Raw genomic sequence first — 13,363 nt, 5'->3', positions numbered from 1 at the left:
CACAACTGCCTGTAACACCAGTTTCAGGGGATTTGGTGCTTTCTTTTGGCCTCCAAGACTACCAGGCATTCATGTGGTACACAGACATACATGCAGACTAAATACTCATACACATACAATAAAACAAACAAAAGAAAATCTATAGTTAACTATAGATACCTGTGTATCTTCATACACTAGATCTAATCCTTGAAAACCCCACTTGCCCTACCTTCAATATATGGAAATCCCAGCACCTCTCATTCTTTCATGGCCAGCCTAACATACCATTTCCCATCTATCAAAATTTCTACAATAATCTCATAGCTGATCTCCACGCCTCTGCCTTCCCCACCTTCTATTCAACAGCCAGAGTGATCTTTTATAACACACAGTCAGAACCTGGCATTTCTTTGCACAGATGCCTTAAATGGCTTCAGTGTCAGATCAAAGTCAAGGTTCTTATAATGAACTGTACCAGCCCTTCAGAATCCAGCTGTCACTGGCTGTCTAACCTCATCTACATTCTGCTCCTCTGCCCTCAGCTCTAAGTGCACTGCCTTCCTTGCTGACCTAGGAGCACATGTGTACACACGCAATATATGTATATTTATGTGTGTGAATGTGGACATCAGCTTCCTTGGCCCATGAGTTTCCAGGTATTCTACTGTCTCCACCTTCTATCTCCCATAGAAGGACTTGGAGTATAGATGCACTACACATTCAAGTTTTATGTAAGTTCTGGAGATTTAAACTCAGGTCCTCATGTGTGTGACAAGCACATTTACACACCGAGCCATCTCCCCAGCTCCTTGACCTGCATCTTAAAAGATGAGGAAGTCAGAAGGGTTAATGCTAAGCTAGTGTGTGCAGGGCAGGTTGTAGAAGGCACACAGGCAAGAAAGCTTCCTCTTGGTCAGGAAGAACACTGGGGTGGAGGAGGTTATAAAAAGATCAGGTGCAGAATATAAAGTGGGGGCTGGAAGAGTCAGGAGATGGGTCTGGAGAAGCACAGTATGATGAATAGGCCACTTGGAAGAACTCGGTTTTCTCTTAAAGGCAAAGAAAAATCCTGAAGGAATTTGTAGTAAAAAGTAACATGGTCAAAGATGTACTTTAAATATGTTATTTCAGTTAGTATCTCTTCTTTTTTTTTTTTTTGTGGGGGTGTGGAGGTTTGAAACAGGATTTCTGAATAGCCCTACCTGTCCTGGAACTTGCTTGGTAGACTAGGCTGACCTCAAACTCATATTCATCCACCTGCCTCTGCCTCCCAAGTGCTGGGATCAAAGGTATGCACCACCATGCCCCTGACATCAGTAGTGTATCTATAGAATTTAAAGAAGATAATTTTTTTAAATATTTATTTTATTTATTTATTATGTATACAATATTCTGTCTGTGTGTATGCCTGCAGGCCGGAAGAGGGCACCAGACCTCTTTACAGATGGTTGTGAGCCACCATGTGGTTGCTGGTAATTGAACTCAGGACCTTTGGAAGAGCAGGCAATGCTCTTAACCACTGAGCCATCTCTCCAGCCCCTAAAGAAGATAATTTTGAAGGCATATTCTATTATCAAAGAAGATCCAAGCAAACCAATGAGGATCTGTTGGGGATTGCAGACCCTCAGACCCTGAATTTTCTATGATCCCCTAGCCTGCCGGAGTAAACAACTTGTTTTCCTGTGCTTGCAGCTGCTCTGAGCATGAGACCCTCATGAGTTCCTGATGGCAGGGGAGTGGTTTCTGGTGGGCTTGCAGCTGGGAAATCCCGAGAGCTAGGGCAAGGCCATTAGCCAATAAAGATCCCCTATATAAGCTGCCCTGGAACACAATAAAATTGGCATTCTTATTTCAAGGATGACCCGTGTCTGTCTGAGTGTGTTTCAATCTCTAGCCCCTTGACTGACTTGTGAACTGTCGTGTGATAGACAGGCGGTACAGTACAAGGGTCTTCACCAGAGGTGGAGGCAGAAAACAGGAGAGTCCAAGTGATTTAGGAACGGAAGAGCACAAAGAAAGAGAGAAACACACCCCAGGGCCTTAGTGTGGTAAGGAAGGTCCGGATTACCTGTCTCTGAAGGAGTGAGGACGCAGCTCAGGTTTGGGTTTGTGGATTCTACAGTGATGTTAAATTGTAGCATCTCCAGAAGGTAAGAGAAGGGTAGAGAAACCTCTGTTTATAAGAAGAGAGAGAAACAGTAGCTGTCTTTGTTAAACAGTCAAGGCTGATTCTCTTTTTACCCACCACTAGTTTTATTTTTCCTGACTCCTGAAACAAGAGTCCAGGCTCCACTGTGCACGTGAATGGCTTATAAGGCACCACAATCCTCACAATAGTCAAAAAGCTGAATGATGGAAAAGCCTTGATTGGAAAAGAGACCACTATCTTCCCTAAGATGGGTACCAGGCAGACACAGAAGATCACCAGGATCAGAGGCCCAGTGCCAATGTCTCTCTCCAACAAGCACAGGTCAGGAAAACCTGTTCCCTGACTGATGAACTGGTGAAGGCCAAGAACCCAGGGCATCCTGCATACATTCCCAAGTTCTCCCTCAGGGTGACTTATATAACCACTTGTACTTTAGTCCCAGAGGCATGAATGCCCTCACCTGGCCTCCATAGGCACCAGATACAAACAAGGCACATAAACAGATGCAAGCAAAATACTTGGAACACAGCATAAATCTTTTTTTAAAAAGTTACAAAGTCATTTCCAAGAAATGTAGACTTTGTTTCCGCACCTCAGCAGTGCTATGGTGCCTGGGGTTTGTTAATTCATACAACTGTTTCAGTTTCTTCAGAGAGGATGGCCAGCCCATGAGAGCATTTAGCCCTACCATGTGAGTACAGGCTATCTTAACATTTACGTTCTAAAAAGGTACATGGCTGTCTGTGGTGGCACATGCCAACAATCCCAGCAGTGAGAAGGCAGGGGATCACCCAAGTCTACATATCAATTCCAGGCCAGCCAGGGCTGCACAAAAGCCACAGGGGAGAAAATCCTTTTGTGTTTCTAAACGCTGAGTGACAGCAGCAGCATGAACAGCATGGGAATTTGCATCCATCTCATGGTACTTAGAGCAAAAGAAAAAGTTGCAAAAATTTTAAAAAATTAAGCATTGCTTATGTGATCTTGTGGCCGAGCTATTTAATATTTTTATTAACAAGAAGAAATAATAATGTAATAAGTTGATGAATAAACAGTTGGGCAGATCAATACAGGATCTCTTATAAAAGAGTAACAAAGATTTTTGTTTATATTTATGTTATTTATATGGGTGTTTTGCCTGCATACGTAATTACATTACATGTCTGCAGTGCCCATGGCGGCCAGAAGAGAGCATTGAATCCTCTGAACTGAGAGTTACAGGTGGTTGTGACCCACCATGTGGGTGATGGGAATTGAACCTGGGTCCTTTGGAAGAGCAGTCAGTATTACATAGTGAGTATACAGACACTAGCAATGTCATAAACTTAGAACAATAAAGGGAGGATGGAGGTAGTTATGGCCAAGAACAATCAAGGACAGGCAAGGGCTACTCAGTGTATAAGCTGACAATATTAAAAATTAAAAAAAAACTAAAACTAACAGGAATGATAATTTCAGAATAGACCTTTGGCAAAACAGCACACTGAGGTGATATAAAGTCATCTTTTCTACTACTACAGACATACAGAAGTGCTGGATAAAACCCATAAAAATGCTTTTAAAATACATAGTCAAGTTAAAAAAAAATTCCCCAGGCACCTGAAAATGAAAGAGACATCAAAATCAAAGCTAGAATAGTAAATGGGAGTTGAGACCAGGGGCCCCGTGGAGTATTCAAGCTCGTGTACAGGCCCTGAACTTGAAGGACGCTGCAGTAATGCAGGCAAGAAATGTGGCTTCCAGCAGGCAGAAGACAAGGAGTGAGAACTGAGGCCCTGTATGAAGCCTAGGGCCCAGGCCCATCCCCCGTGCTAAAGCAGTGCCGAGCACCAGGAAGCAGCCAGCAGCAGCTAGTCTTCTAGACCTGGCGCAGAGAACCACACAGGCCCGTGCCACACAGGCACAGCAAGCTTTCTGTGTCTTACAGGAAACCCAATCTGAGAAATTACCGCAAAAACTTGTCTCTGGTATGCATCAGAAGACGCTGGGAAACTTTCATAATCCAAAGCAAAGAGACTCCCACAGAGAATCAGAAAAACTCCCAAAAGGATGCTCACCACCACAAACCACGTGAGGAAAGCTGGGTGAGAAAGGCAACTGTATACAGGGTCAGAAGAAAGTTTCAGAGGGACCTTTGAAGTGGGGGTAAGAAAAGACTTCTTAAATAGTGCCCTAAAAGAAACAGGAGGCTCATATTTTCAGTGTATAGATATCAACAGAGCTCTCTACAAAGATTCACAAACGGGAGATAACATCCACAAAGTTTAAAGGCATCAAAGAATTTGTAACTAGAAAATATAACAAATTCCTCTAATCTTAAGAGGGAAAAAAAGTGAAATCTGCAGAGGAAGGGCAAGCAAAGTGGCTCACAGGTAGTGATGATGTTGTTACAAAATAATGACTCATTTTATTCTCATAACACCCAAGGAGACAGACACTGACCTTTCTTCCTAGCAGACACTAACATTATCCTCTTTACTGATGAGAAGACTAAAGCCCAGAGAAGTTGCTCGATTTCTTGAAGGTCAAACAGAAACCCCTAGCAGAACCGGGTTTGGGCTGTCGCCGGGGTTGGGGGTGGTATGTAATCCATACAGCTGTTCTGGGAAGTTGATCTGGTAGAGTTCAGGAGACAGGCAACACACATCTGCCTTTCAGACTGGGAAACATTCTCCTGTGCATACACACATGCCCATTAGGAAATAGCACTCACTGAGCACTGTCTGGTAGTAGAGAGACGAGAGCATTTGAAATGTCCAAGCCTGAGAGAATAGAAATGGAAGCTGTACACCACAGAAGACAGGCCACCAGACAATACTCAGTAGTGATTAAAAATAAAAACCAAACCAGCAGGATGAGACATAAGCAGGCAGTACCATGAACACAGGTTACAAACATGTCAAAGGACATTATGTATCAGTCAAGATCTCTCTCTCTCTCTCTCTCTCTCTCTCTCTCTCTCTCTCTCACACACACACACACACACACACACAGACACGGCCACACATAGAACACACACAGCACACATGCACTGGGGGTGGGGGTACGTAGGAACTAGTCACAGAAATCCATTCACTGCCCATCAGATTAGACAGAGCAGAAAAGAAAAGTACTCACTTGAGAAGTCTGAAACAACTGCTCACAACAGATAGTAGAATTAAAAAGACAGACAACAGGAAAGGAAAGCTAAGACTGTAGAAGACAGAATTCTAAGCCTGACACGCATCTGCTGGGAGCATGGAGACATGCTGAGGACACGTAGAAAAATATACCATTCCTGAGAATTTTCTAAAATTAAAGAAAGGGCTGGGAAGACGGCTCAGTGCATTCCAGTGCGTGCTGTGCAAACATAGGGATCTGAGTTTGACTGCCCGGCACTCATGTAAAAGTTAGGCATGACCATGTGTGCCTATGATGCCAGTGTTGAGAAGTGGGGAGTGGGCAGAGACAGGCAAATTCTGTTACCCTAGCCCATATGGCAAGCTCCAGATTCAATGAGAGACCCTGTTTGAAGGGAGTAAGTCATCAGTTATAGAGCAGGATGCCTACAACACTCCCTGGCTTCTGCTGCACTTCTAAGAACATGCACAGACATGAGCAACCTCTCAAAACAAATAAAGCGACAGATAGGCATATGCCTTTAGAATAAAATTACAAAATACTAACACAAAAAGAATTTAAGCAAACAAAAAAGCATCATGAGATTGGCAGACACGTTACTAACTTCTCAATCATGGAACTGGTGTCAATAGAAATGGAGAAGCCATGTTCTCACCTCCACGGATAGGCCTATAAACCAAGCCTGCACAAAACAACAAAGTGACATTTGAGATGAGCCTCAAAGTGTGAGACTAGGAGACAATCAGTGACAGAGTTGTTGTGTGGGAAAAGAGGCAGAGAAGAGATAGGTAAGAGAAAGAGAGCAACAAAGAAAGCACAAAGCTCCCAGCTCAGCTAAATAAGAAACGCTGAAAGGACTGAGAACTGGAACCTCTTCTATTGGTGAAAATAGAAAATAACTATTTGAGAAACCGCACACTTTATACTGATGGAGAGACCTGTCTACCCAATGTCATGGACACATTTTAAAGAAACTGCCAGAGAAAGCAGACACAAAAGGGCACCTGACTAGATGGTCCTGCATACAAGATGCAAATGTAGGCAAAGCTGATCCTATAATAAAATCAGGTGGTGGCATCAGGAAGCCATTGCTGAGCACAGAAAAAGACAGAATGAGAAACATGGAAAAACTCTGGCAGAATGGAGATGCTCTCCATCCTTTTTGGGGGGCAGTGGCAATTCCTTCTGTTTTCTCTTTTAGAGTTCCAGGTATACAAGTCAGGGCTTCAGAATGCTACATAAACAAGTACTCTACCACTAATTATCCCTACCCCCATCCCATGAGTTGGATTTTATAATCAAATCTGCTAAATTTCACCAAATACAGGCTGGGTATGATGGTGTATGCTTTTAATCCCAGCACTCAGGAGGCAGAGGCAGGTGGATCTTTGTGAATTCAGTCAGCCTGCTCTACAAATCAAATTCCATATCAGTCAGGACCACACAGTGAGATTCTGTCTGTCTCAGCCCGGTCCCATCCCCACCCCCAATTTTTTTTCAAACACAAAATACTTAAGATTATAAATGGTGACCAACGATGATGCACACTTGCAATCCCAGCTATTTGGAGGACTGAAACAGAACTATGAGCTCAAAACCAGTCTGGATAACACATCTCCAAAAAAAAAAAAAGACCGAGCAAGACAAACTGCTGATGCTTTGGGGAATGGTCTCAGACACCAACTCTGGGAATTAAATATCAGCAACATGGAGGCTAAGAGAAGCGAGACTAGACTAATTTTCTATGAGTCAGAAGATGCCCCCCAAAATGTTGGCCTGTTAACATACATAGTGACATGTAGAGCATAAGGAAATAAAAGCCAAGACTAGGTAAAGCTCAGCGGTAGGGTAGTCCTTTACCTGGCATGAATGACCCTTGGTCTGATCCCTTAACAGTGGATACAAAGGAAGGAATTTACAAACCAGAGGTATAAAAAAGGATAAGGAAAACATTTAGTAGGGAAAGAGTGGAAATGAAAGCAAGGGAAGTACACTAAAGAGAAACTAATTAAGATGGAAGCAATAAATCCATGAGTATTATCACAACAAGTGAACAGGTGACAATTTTGTTAAGAAGTAGGGATCCTCTGCTTGAACTTTAAAAGCTATATTGTGTATTGGCATGCTGTGTGTGTTTGCACTTAAAATAGAGTCGTGTGTGTGTCTACACTTAAAATAGTGCAAGCATTAATGAATTAGCTATTTTTTACTACCAAGGGAGGCTGTGAAACCTCTAAACAGTTTTGAAACTAACCTCCTGACTTAAGTATCTGTCTTTAAAGAAACAAACTATACAGCCTTTGCAGACCACTTTGGGAAAGCCCAGAGCTCTGGCTAAGCTACACTTGAGAAACAAATTACACAACCTATACAACCTTTGCAGAACACTTTTTCCACTATGTTACTAAGTAAATGAATGCAATGAGCCATGCAGATGTGACCTGGAGGTGGGAGCAACAGAGAGTCCGAGAGGCTAAGCTACACCCGCCACAGCTTCCAACATTCTTTTCTGCTTCAGCCTAACTCCATTTGCAGGAAGTCCCATGGAGAGAGAATAGAACACTCACTACAGTGTGATTTGGGAGGTAAAGAAACTTACAGCTGATCACTGAGTGCTGAAATCTCTAAGTCTGGAAGATTGACACAGGAGCAATATAAAGTATGTTACAAAGCACTTGCAGAAATTGCTAGGCTGGGGAAATTGTCAAAGGTCCCATGGGGAAAACGTTTAAGCAACAAGAAAGAACTCCAGAAAGAAGGATGCTTCTCAAAGGAACACTATTAAAGCCTCAAGAAAAGGCTATACTGACTCAGAATAAAGACGCCAGACAGAAGAAACTTAATTGGCTGAACCAAGTGCTGTATAATGACCCAAAACACAAATGGGAATTCAACACAAAGTAGAAAACTAGGCCAGCTTTCTAAAAGGGGCATAAAGAATATTTATTTAAATTTCTATCCTGACTCCTTCCAAAGAAGATTTGGAAGTCTCGGGTTCCTTACATTCCACAGAACACAAACCAGAGAAGGCAAGTGGGGCAAAGTCACGTTTGGAGGGAAGGTGACATCTCTCTAAGGAACGTGGAAGGAAATAACGCTGAAGATTCCAATGTCCACATACACTGTGGAACTGAAACAGTTCTGCCCTCCAAAGCGGCAGGCAAGTGAAGGAAGGCCTCTGCCGCACCACTAGAGAGCGGAGCACCGGATCCCGCCTTAGGGCGGCAGCCCACATACCACAAACTACTTGCACACCTTAGGTGCTGTGTGGGAGCCAAGACCCTGGTTCACGGGGAGCACATGGTCCACCCAGCACAGCAGCAAAACTGAAACAGAACTCTCAAACCGGCTCAGTCTGTAAGAGGCCAGAGAGAGGAAGGGAAGGAGAGAATGGATGGGCATGGCCTCCATTGAGCAGCAAGAAAAGGGAAAAGGGTGGAGCTGTAATTGCCACTTAAGTATGACCTCAACAGGTGAGGGCAAAGGTCAGGCGCACTAGTCAGAGGAGACACTTGGGCCCATTTCTTGAAGGGATCCCAAGGCACTGCACCAGACACAGCTGACAGAGGTCTCCAACACAGAATGTAACAGCAGCAGAGTGGATGTGGCCAAATACAGAGCAAAGGAAAGGGCACCTGAGTTCTGCATGCAAAGCCTCCAAAATAGGAAGAGTAAAACTGAGTCAGAGCCGTAGGAGTGAGAGGACAGGTGGACCCAGCAGAGGGACCAGCAGCAAGGACAGGTGACCTGATATCCTACCCACACTGTCTATCAGGCGCCAGCTGCAGATGCCCAAAGGCTGGACTTCTACTGCGGGAGGGAAAAGCTATTCGAACTCTTGGTCAAGGATCGCCAGTTTGGATCCCCTACTAATTCCACCTCTTGCTTTATTGTCTCTAGTGATAATTCCCGACTCCTCTGCAATCTTGCCTTCTGTCTCATTGCCTGGGCTCTGTGGTAGCCAGAGAGCTGGGGGACCTTGGAGAGCCCTTTCAGTTACTTTCGCGGTGCAGGAGTTCATTACTTCATCTGTCACGTACTCCTGTCACACGACCAGATGACCTTAGTCCAATCTTCTCCTTTTCAAGGGAGGAAACTGAGGTCCTGAGAGGCTGAGCTGCTCTCTGATCCTCGTCTGCCTTAACCCTGTGGCTATTTAGTATCTCACAAACAACCAGAGCCAGGTGAAATAACTGGCTCTCTCAATATAATTAGAGCAAAGATCACACACTCGGAGACAAGAAATGGGGGATTGCTCCACACGAAAAGATGATTTAAAATGTAAGGTATCTGAGGAATCAGCCGAGTTAAAAGAGAAGCCCTGGCAATTATTTCTGAGAATGCTAGGAGGATTGGTGAGGTTAGAAAAGGGTAACTGTAGCTTTTCAGCAGGCCTGGATTTCTCAAGTTCAAAAGCAGCTGTCATTTGGTATCTTCTCTAACACGGAGTGCCTGATAGGCAGAGCTGCAGTGTAAGGAATTCAGATTTCCCTGTGCTACTCTGGGGTTCACGGTAGTGTCTCTCACGTGGAGTTGTTGTTTCTAATGTTACCATCACCGTTGACATCATTCTGCCCCAAATGTAGAGCAACATCTCAATGGGCCAGCGGTCTTTTGTAAAGGTCACTGGGAATTCCAAGCAGCTAGAACAGCTTCAGAGAACTCCAGCATGGGAGGGTCTAAGGGCCAGCCCAGGCACAGCACATACCTTAAGGGACTTGGGAGGCTATCTCCTGAGCAAGGAGATGCATAGATACATAGCTTGTTGTTTATGTACTAGGATTTACAGCTCACAATTCCATCTACCCTTGTGCACAGATGCAAACTAAAGCACCAAGATATTAAATACCCTGGGAAAGGGCCAAAGAGCTAATACATTAGGGCTAAATCCTGAATTAAGTTGGGGCCTCAAGACGCAAGCCAGGGTTATGTGGTCTACAATGCACAGCCTCGCTGGTTGCTAAGACTTGGCTCTCCACCCCCTCTGCAGGCAATTTTCCCACGAACTGAGCTGTCAACTACTGGTTACCTACCAGAAGCATCTTCAGTCTCTCCTCCAGGAAACTGGTCAGGGAACTAACCAGATCTACCACACAGCAGCTCCGAAGACCTTGTATTTCTTTTCCCTTCCATTCCCTGTTTATCCCTTTGCTGAGGTTCTAGGGATGGAACTAAGGGCTTTCCAGGTGCTAACTGAGCAAATGCTGTACCACTGAGCAACAGTCCCCGCACTTGGTTTCTTAACCCAGGTTCTTGCCATACAACCCAGGCTGGCCCCTCCACTGCCACTATATCTGGTGACCAGTTTTTCTAAAACTGCCAAATCATGCCTCAAGTCAATGTTAACGACATCCTGGTCTTTCTTTTTCATAGTCTACCAGTTTATACGAGGCTGTCACTTTTCAAAGAAGCACTAACAGCCACCATAATGATGCGCCACTCTACGTTTCTAAGCACTTCTTAAGCTCTTTCATACTAACAACCCAGTAAGCACTAACTTACTTACACAACAAGGCCTTGACAGAGAAAATGTTAAGTAAACCGCCCAAGGGCACAGGCAGTCAATACAGGCCTTGAATGTGTCTGACTTGAAACTCAAGTCCTCTCATCCACCAGAGCAACTTCTCAGACTTTAATGTGCCCAAGAATCACACGGGGATCTTGTCAAAGGAAATTCTGGCCCAGAAGTTCTAGTGTGAAGCCCGAGATTCTACACTTCTAATAGTTCAGGATGACACAGACACTATGGAGAAGCCAGGTACTGTCTTCAAGTCACATCCATTCATATCTAATTATTTTCAAATATGTTAAAGCAACAGCTCAAGTATATAAGTTACAAGCCATTCACACATCCCTCCCTTTTGCACTGGCTCTAGTCAAAACAAGAATGGCTACAACACTCTCATATCTCTGGGAATAATCTACAGAATACGGATACTTCTACAGCCAGGCCAGCTTTGGGCAAACAGCTCCATAGCCTCTTGGCCTGCATTCCAACATCCTAGTCTTCCAAGATCCTCTCACTTCCCTGACTGCTACCAATCTAACTTGACCCAACGAGGCTCATTTTCAGGGCAAGCTATTCCTTACTTAAGCAGTCACTGGGACCTGGTTAGGCCTCTGAAGATGGCACACACAAGCCATAAATATGCAGAACTGAGCACAGTGAACAGATCTTGGCTCATGCCACTATACATGACCTACTGTGGCATTTCTTCTCTAAACACAATGCATCTGTCTTCCTCCACACAACTCAGCAGCCTGCTAAGATCCTCAAAGCTGCCTCTAATGGCATTTAAGACCACTATTCTCCTTTGTGGAGTCAAAAATTAAAACTCAATATTGCACACTGCCTTGGAATTTAGCAATACTGGGAAGGCTTTCAAAAAACCTAACCCCAGTTCCTCTCCCACTCAGCTCCAAGTCACTCATCAGAACAATTTTCCTATCAGAGACCATGTGCAGCTCCTAGTTGTCTCTCAGTAGAGGGTTTCAGCTCCCCCAGAGAAGCTGAAGAAGCCGGTCACATCTGAATACTACAAAAGCTGCCTCCCACATGCACTTGGTGCATGGGCTCCTGCAAACTGCACATTGTTTTCGCCCTCCAACTGTCAGATTTTCTGTGTTGGGCTATCCCCAGACTCCTAGGACAGGAACTCCTTCTTATCAAGGGGGTGGGCAGGAGGAAATTAAAACATCGTTTTCGGCCAGTCCTAGACCTGCCCTTTTCTATATCCTTGACTCTCAAACACCAACGCCAGGAGCATAGGACTAATGTCTTGTGTATGCTAAGCATTTTCCACCTCCTGTTTAATTCTCCTGACATCCCCATCAGATAGAAAGTTACTATCTCTATTTTACAGTAAAGGAAATTGGTATCCAACAAGGGAACTTGGCCAAGACTGCAGAGGAGTCATTAATGTTAGGCACAGCTCAAATGCAGATCTGCCTGGCTCCTTATCCTTAAAATATTATTTATTATTAGAGAGATGTCACAGCATACATGTGGAAGTCAGAGCACAACCCTGTGGAGTCAGTTCTTTCCTTTTAGCTTTATGTGATATCCTGGATAACTGTCACAGCCTAGAGTAACCCGAGAAAAGGGGATGTCAGTTGGGGCACTGCCCAGATCAGACTGGCCTATGAGCATTTCTGTGGGAAATTGTCTTGATTGTTAATTGATGTAGGAGAGCCTGGCCCACTGTGGGCAGCTTTCCCCAGGCAGTTGATTCCTGGCTATATACAAGGAGGCTAGCTAAACATGAACCTGTATGTAAGCCAGCAAGCAGTTCTCCTCCATGGTTTCTGTTTACAAATTTCTGCACTGGAAAACTCAAGTTTTCAAGTTCCTCCACCGTTTTCTCTCAATGACAGACTGTAAGCTGAAATGAACCCTCTCCTCCTTAGCTGCTTTTGGTCAGTGTGTTTTATGACAGCAACAGAAAGGGAACTAGAACATATGGTGGATGGGATGAAGCCCAAGTCACCAGACTTATACAGTCAGGGCTTTTCTCCACTAAGCTATCCTCTCAGCCCCTGGCTCCCTGTTCTCATTTAAAGCCTCAGTTTATTTGGTTGCCAGAGCTTCTGGGCTCCCCAAGCCTCTTCCAGGAGAGATGAAATGCTAGCTGCCCTGATGGGAACATCTCTGCTTGAGGAGCCTTACTGCACTTTGCTGGAGACTGAGTGACGCGATGTATCTAGGAAAGTGCTCCTGGCATAGGCCAGCTAGCTGGCTGCCAAGAAACTTCCCCAGATGGCTTGAACTTAATTTACCAAAAGGTCTGACTTGGCTATCAGCCTTTACAGATACATAAACTAACCTTTCAAAGTCTCACAGTTGGCTGGACTTAAGAAACATAAATAACTCAATATAAATCAGAGAATCGATTCATAATGTAATCTATGCCTATTCTTTGCAGTTATCTGCAAAAAGATGCAAGTAGCTGGAGCAGAACATCAGAAAGCCCTTTACAAATCACAGAGAGAACAAGAAGTTGGCTATATGGAACTGACATTTAGAGAAAATCCTGCAAATCACCTGGTCATTAAAGTAAATGCTGGGCTCCAAATTCAGCAGGCAAGTTTTGGGATCAGAGCGCAATGCCAAAT

At 44.3% G+C, this 13,363-nt stretch overlaps 1 protein-coding gene across 3 annotated transcripts in view; it reads right to left on the bottom strand.

Annotated features, from left to right (window-relative positions):
• The window catches only part of Zbtb40 (zinc finger and BTB domain containing 40), a 65,830-nt gene that overhangs the window by 36,335 nt on the left and 16,132 nt on the right, over nt 1-13,363 (bottom strand). Inside the window, exon 2 of one of the 3 annotated variants that reach the window (XM_050153455.1) lies at nt 2,051-2,155. The exons of the other annotated variants lie outside the window; for them this stretch is intronic. The gene's annotated coding sequence lies outside the window, so the exon portion shown is untranslated. The remainder of the gene's footprint in view (nt 1-2,050; nt 2,156-13,363) is intronic. 3 annotated transcript variants of the gene reach the window in all.

This window comes from Alexandromys fortis, unplaced genomic scaffold (genome assembly GCF_014885135.2).
Source record: "Alexandromys fortis isolate MF-2015 unplaced genomic scaffold, M_Fortis_MF-2015_v1.1 scaffold_26, whole genome shotgun sequence".
NCBI lineage: Eukaryota > Metazoa > Chordata > Mammalia > Rodentia > Cricetidae > Alexandromys > Alexandromys fortis.
Note: the sequence above shows the minus strand (reverse complement) of the source record. Positions and strands in the feature narration are given on the sequence as shown.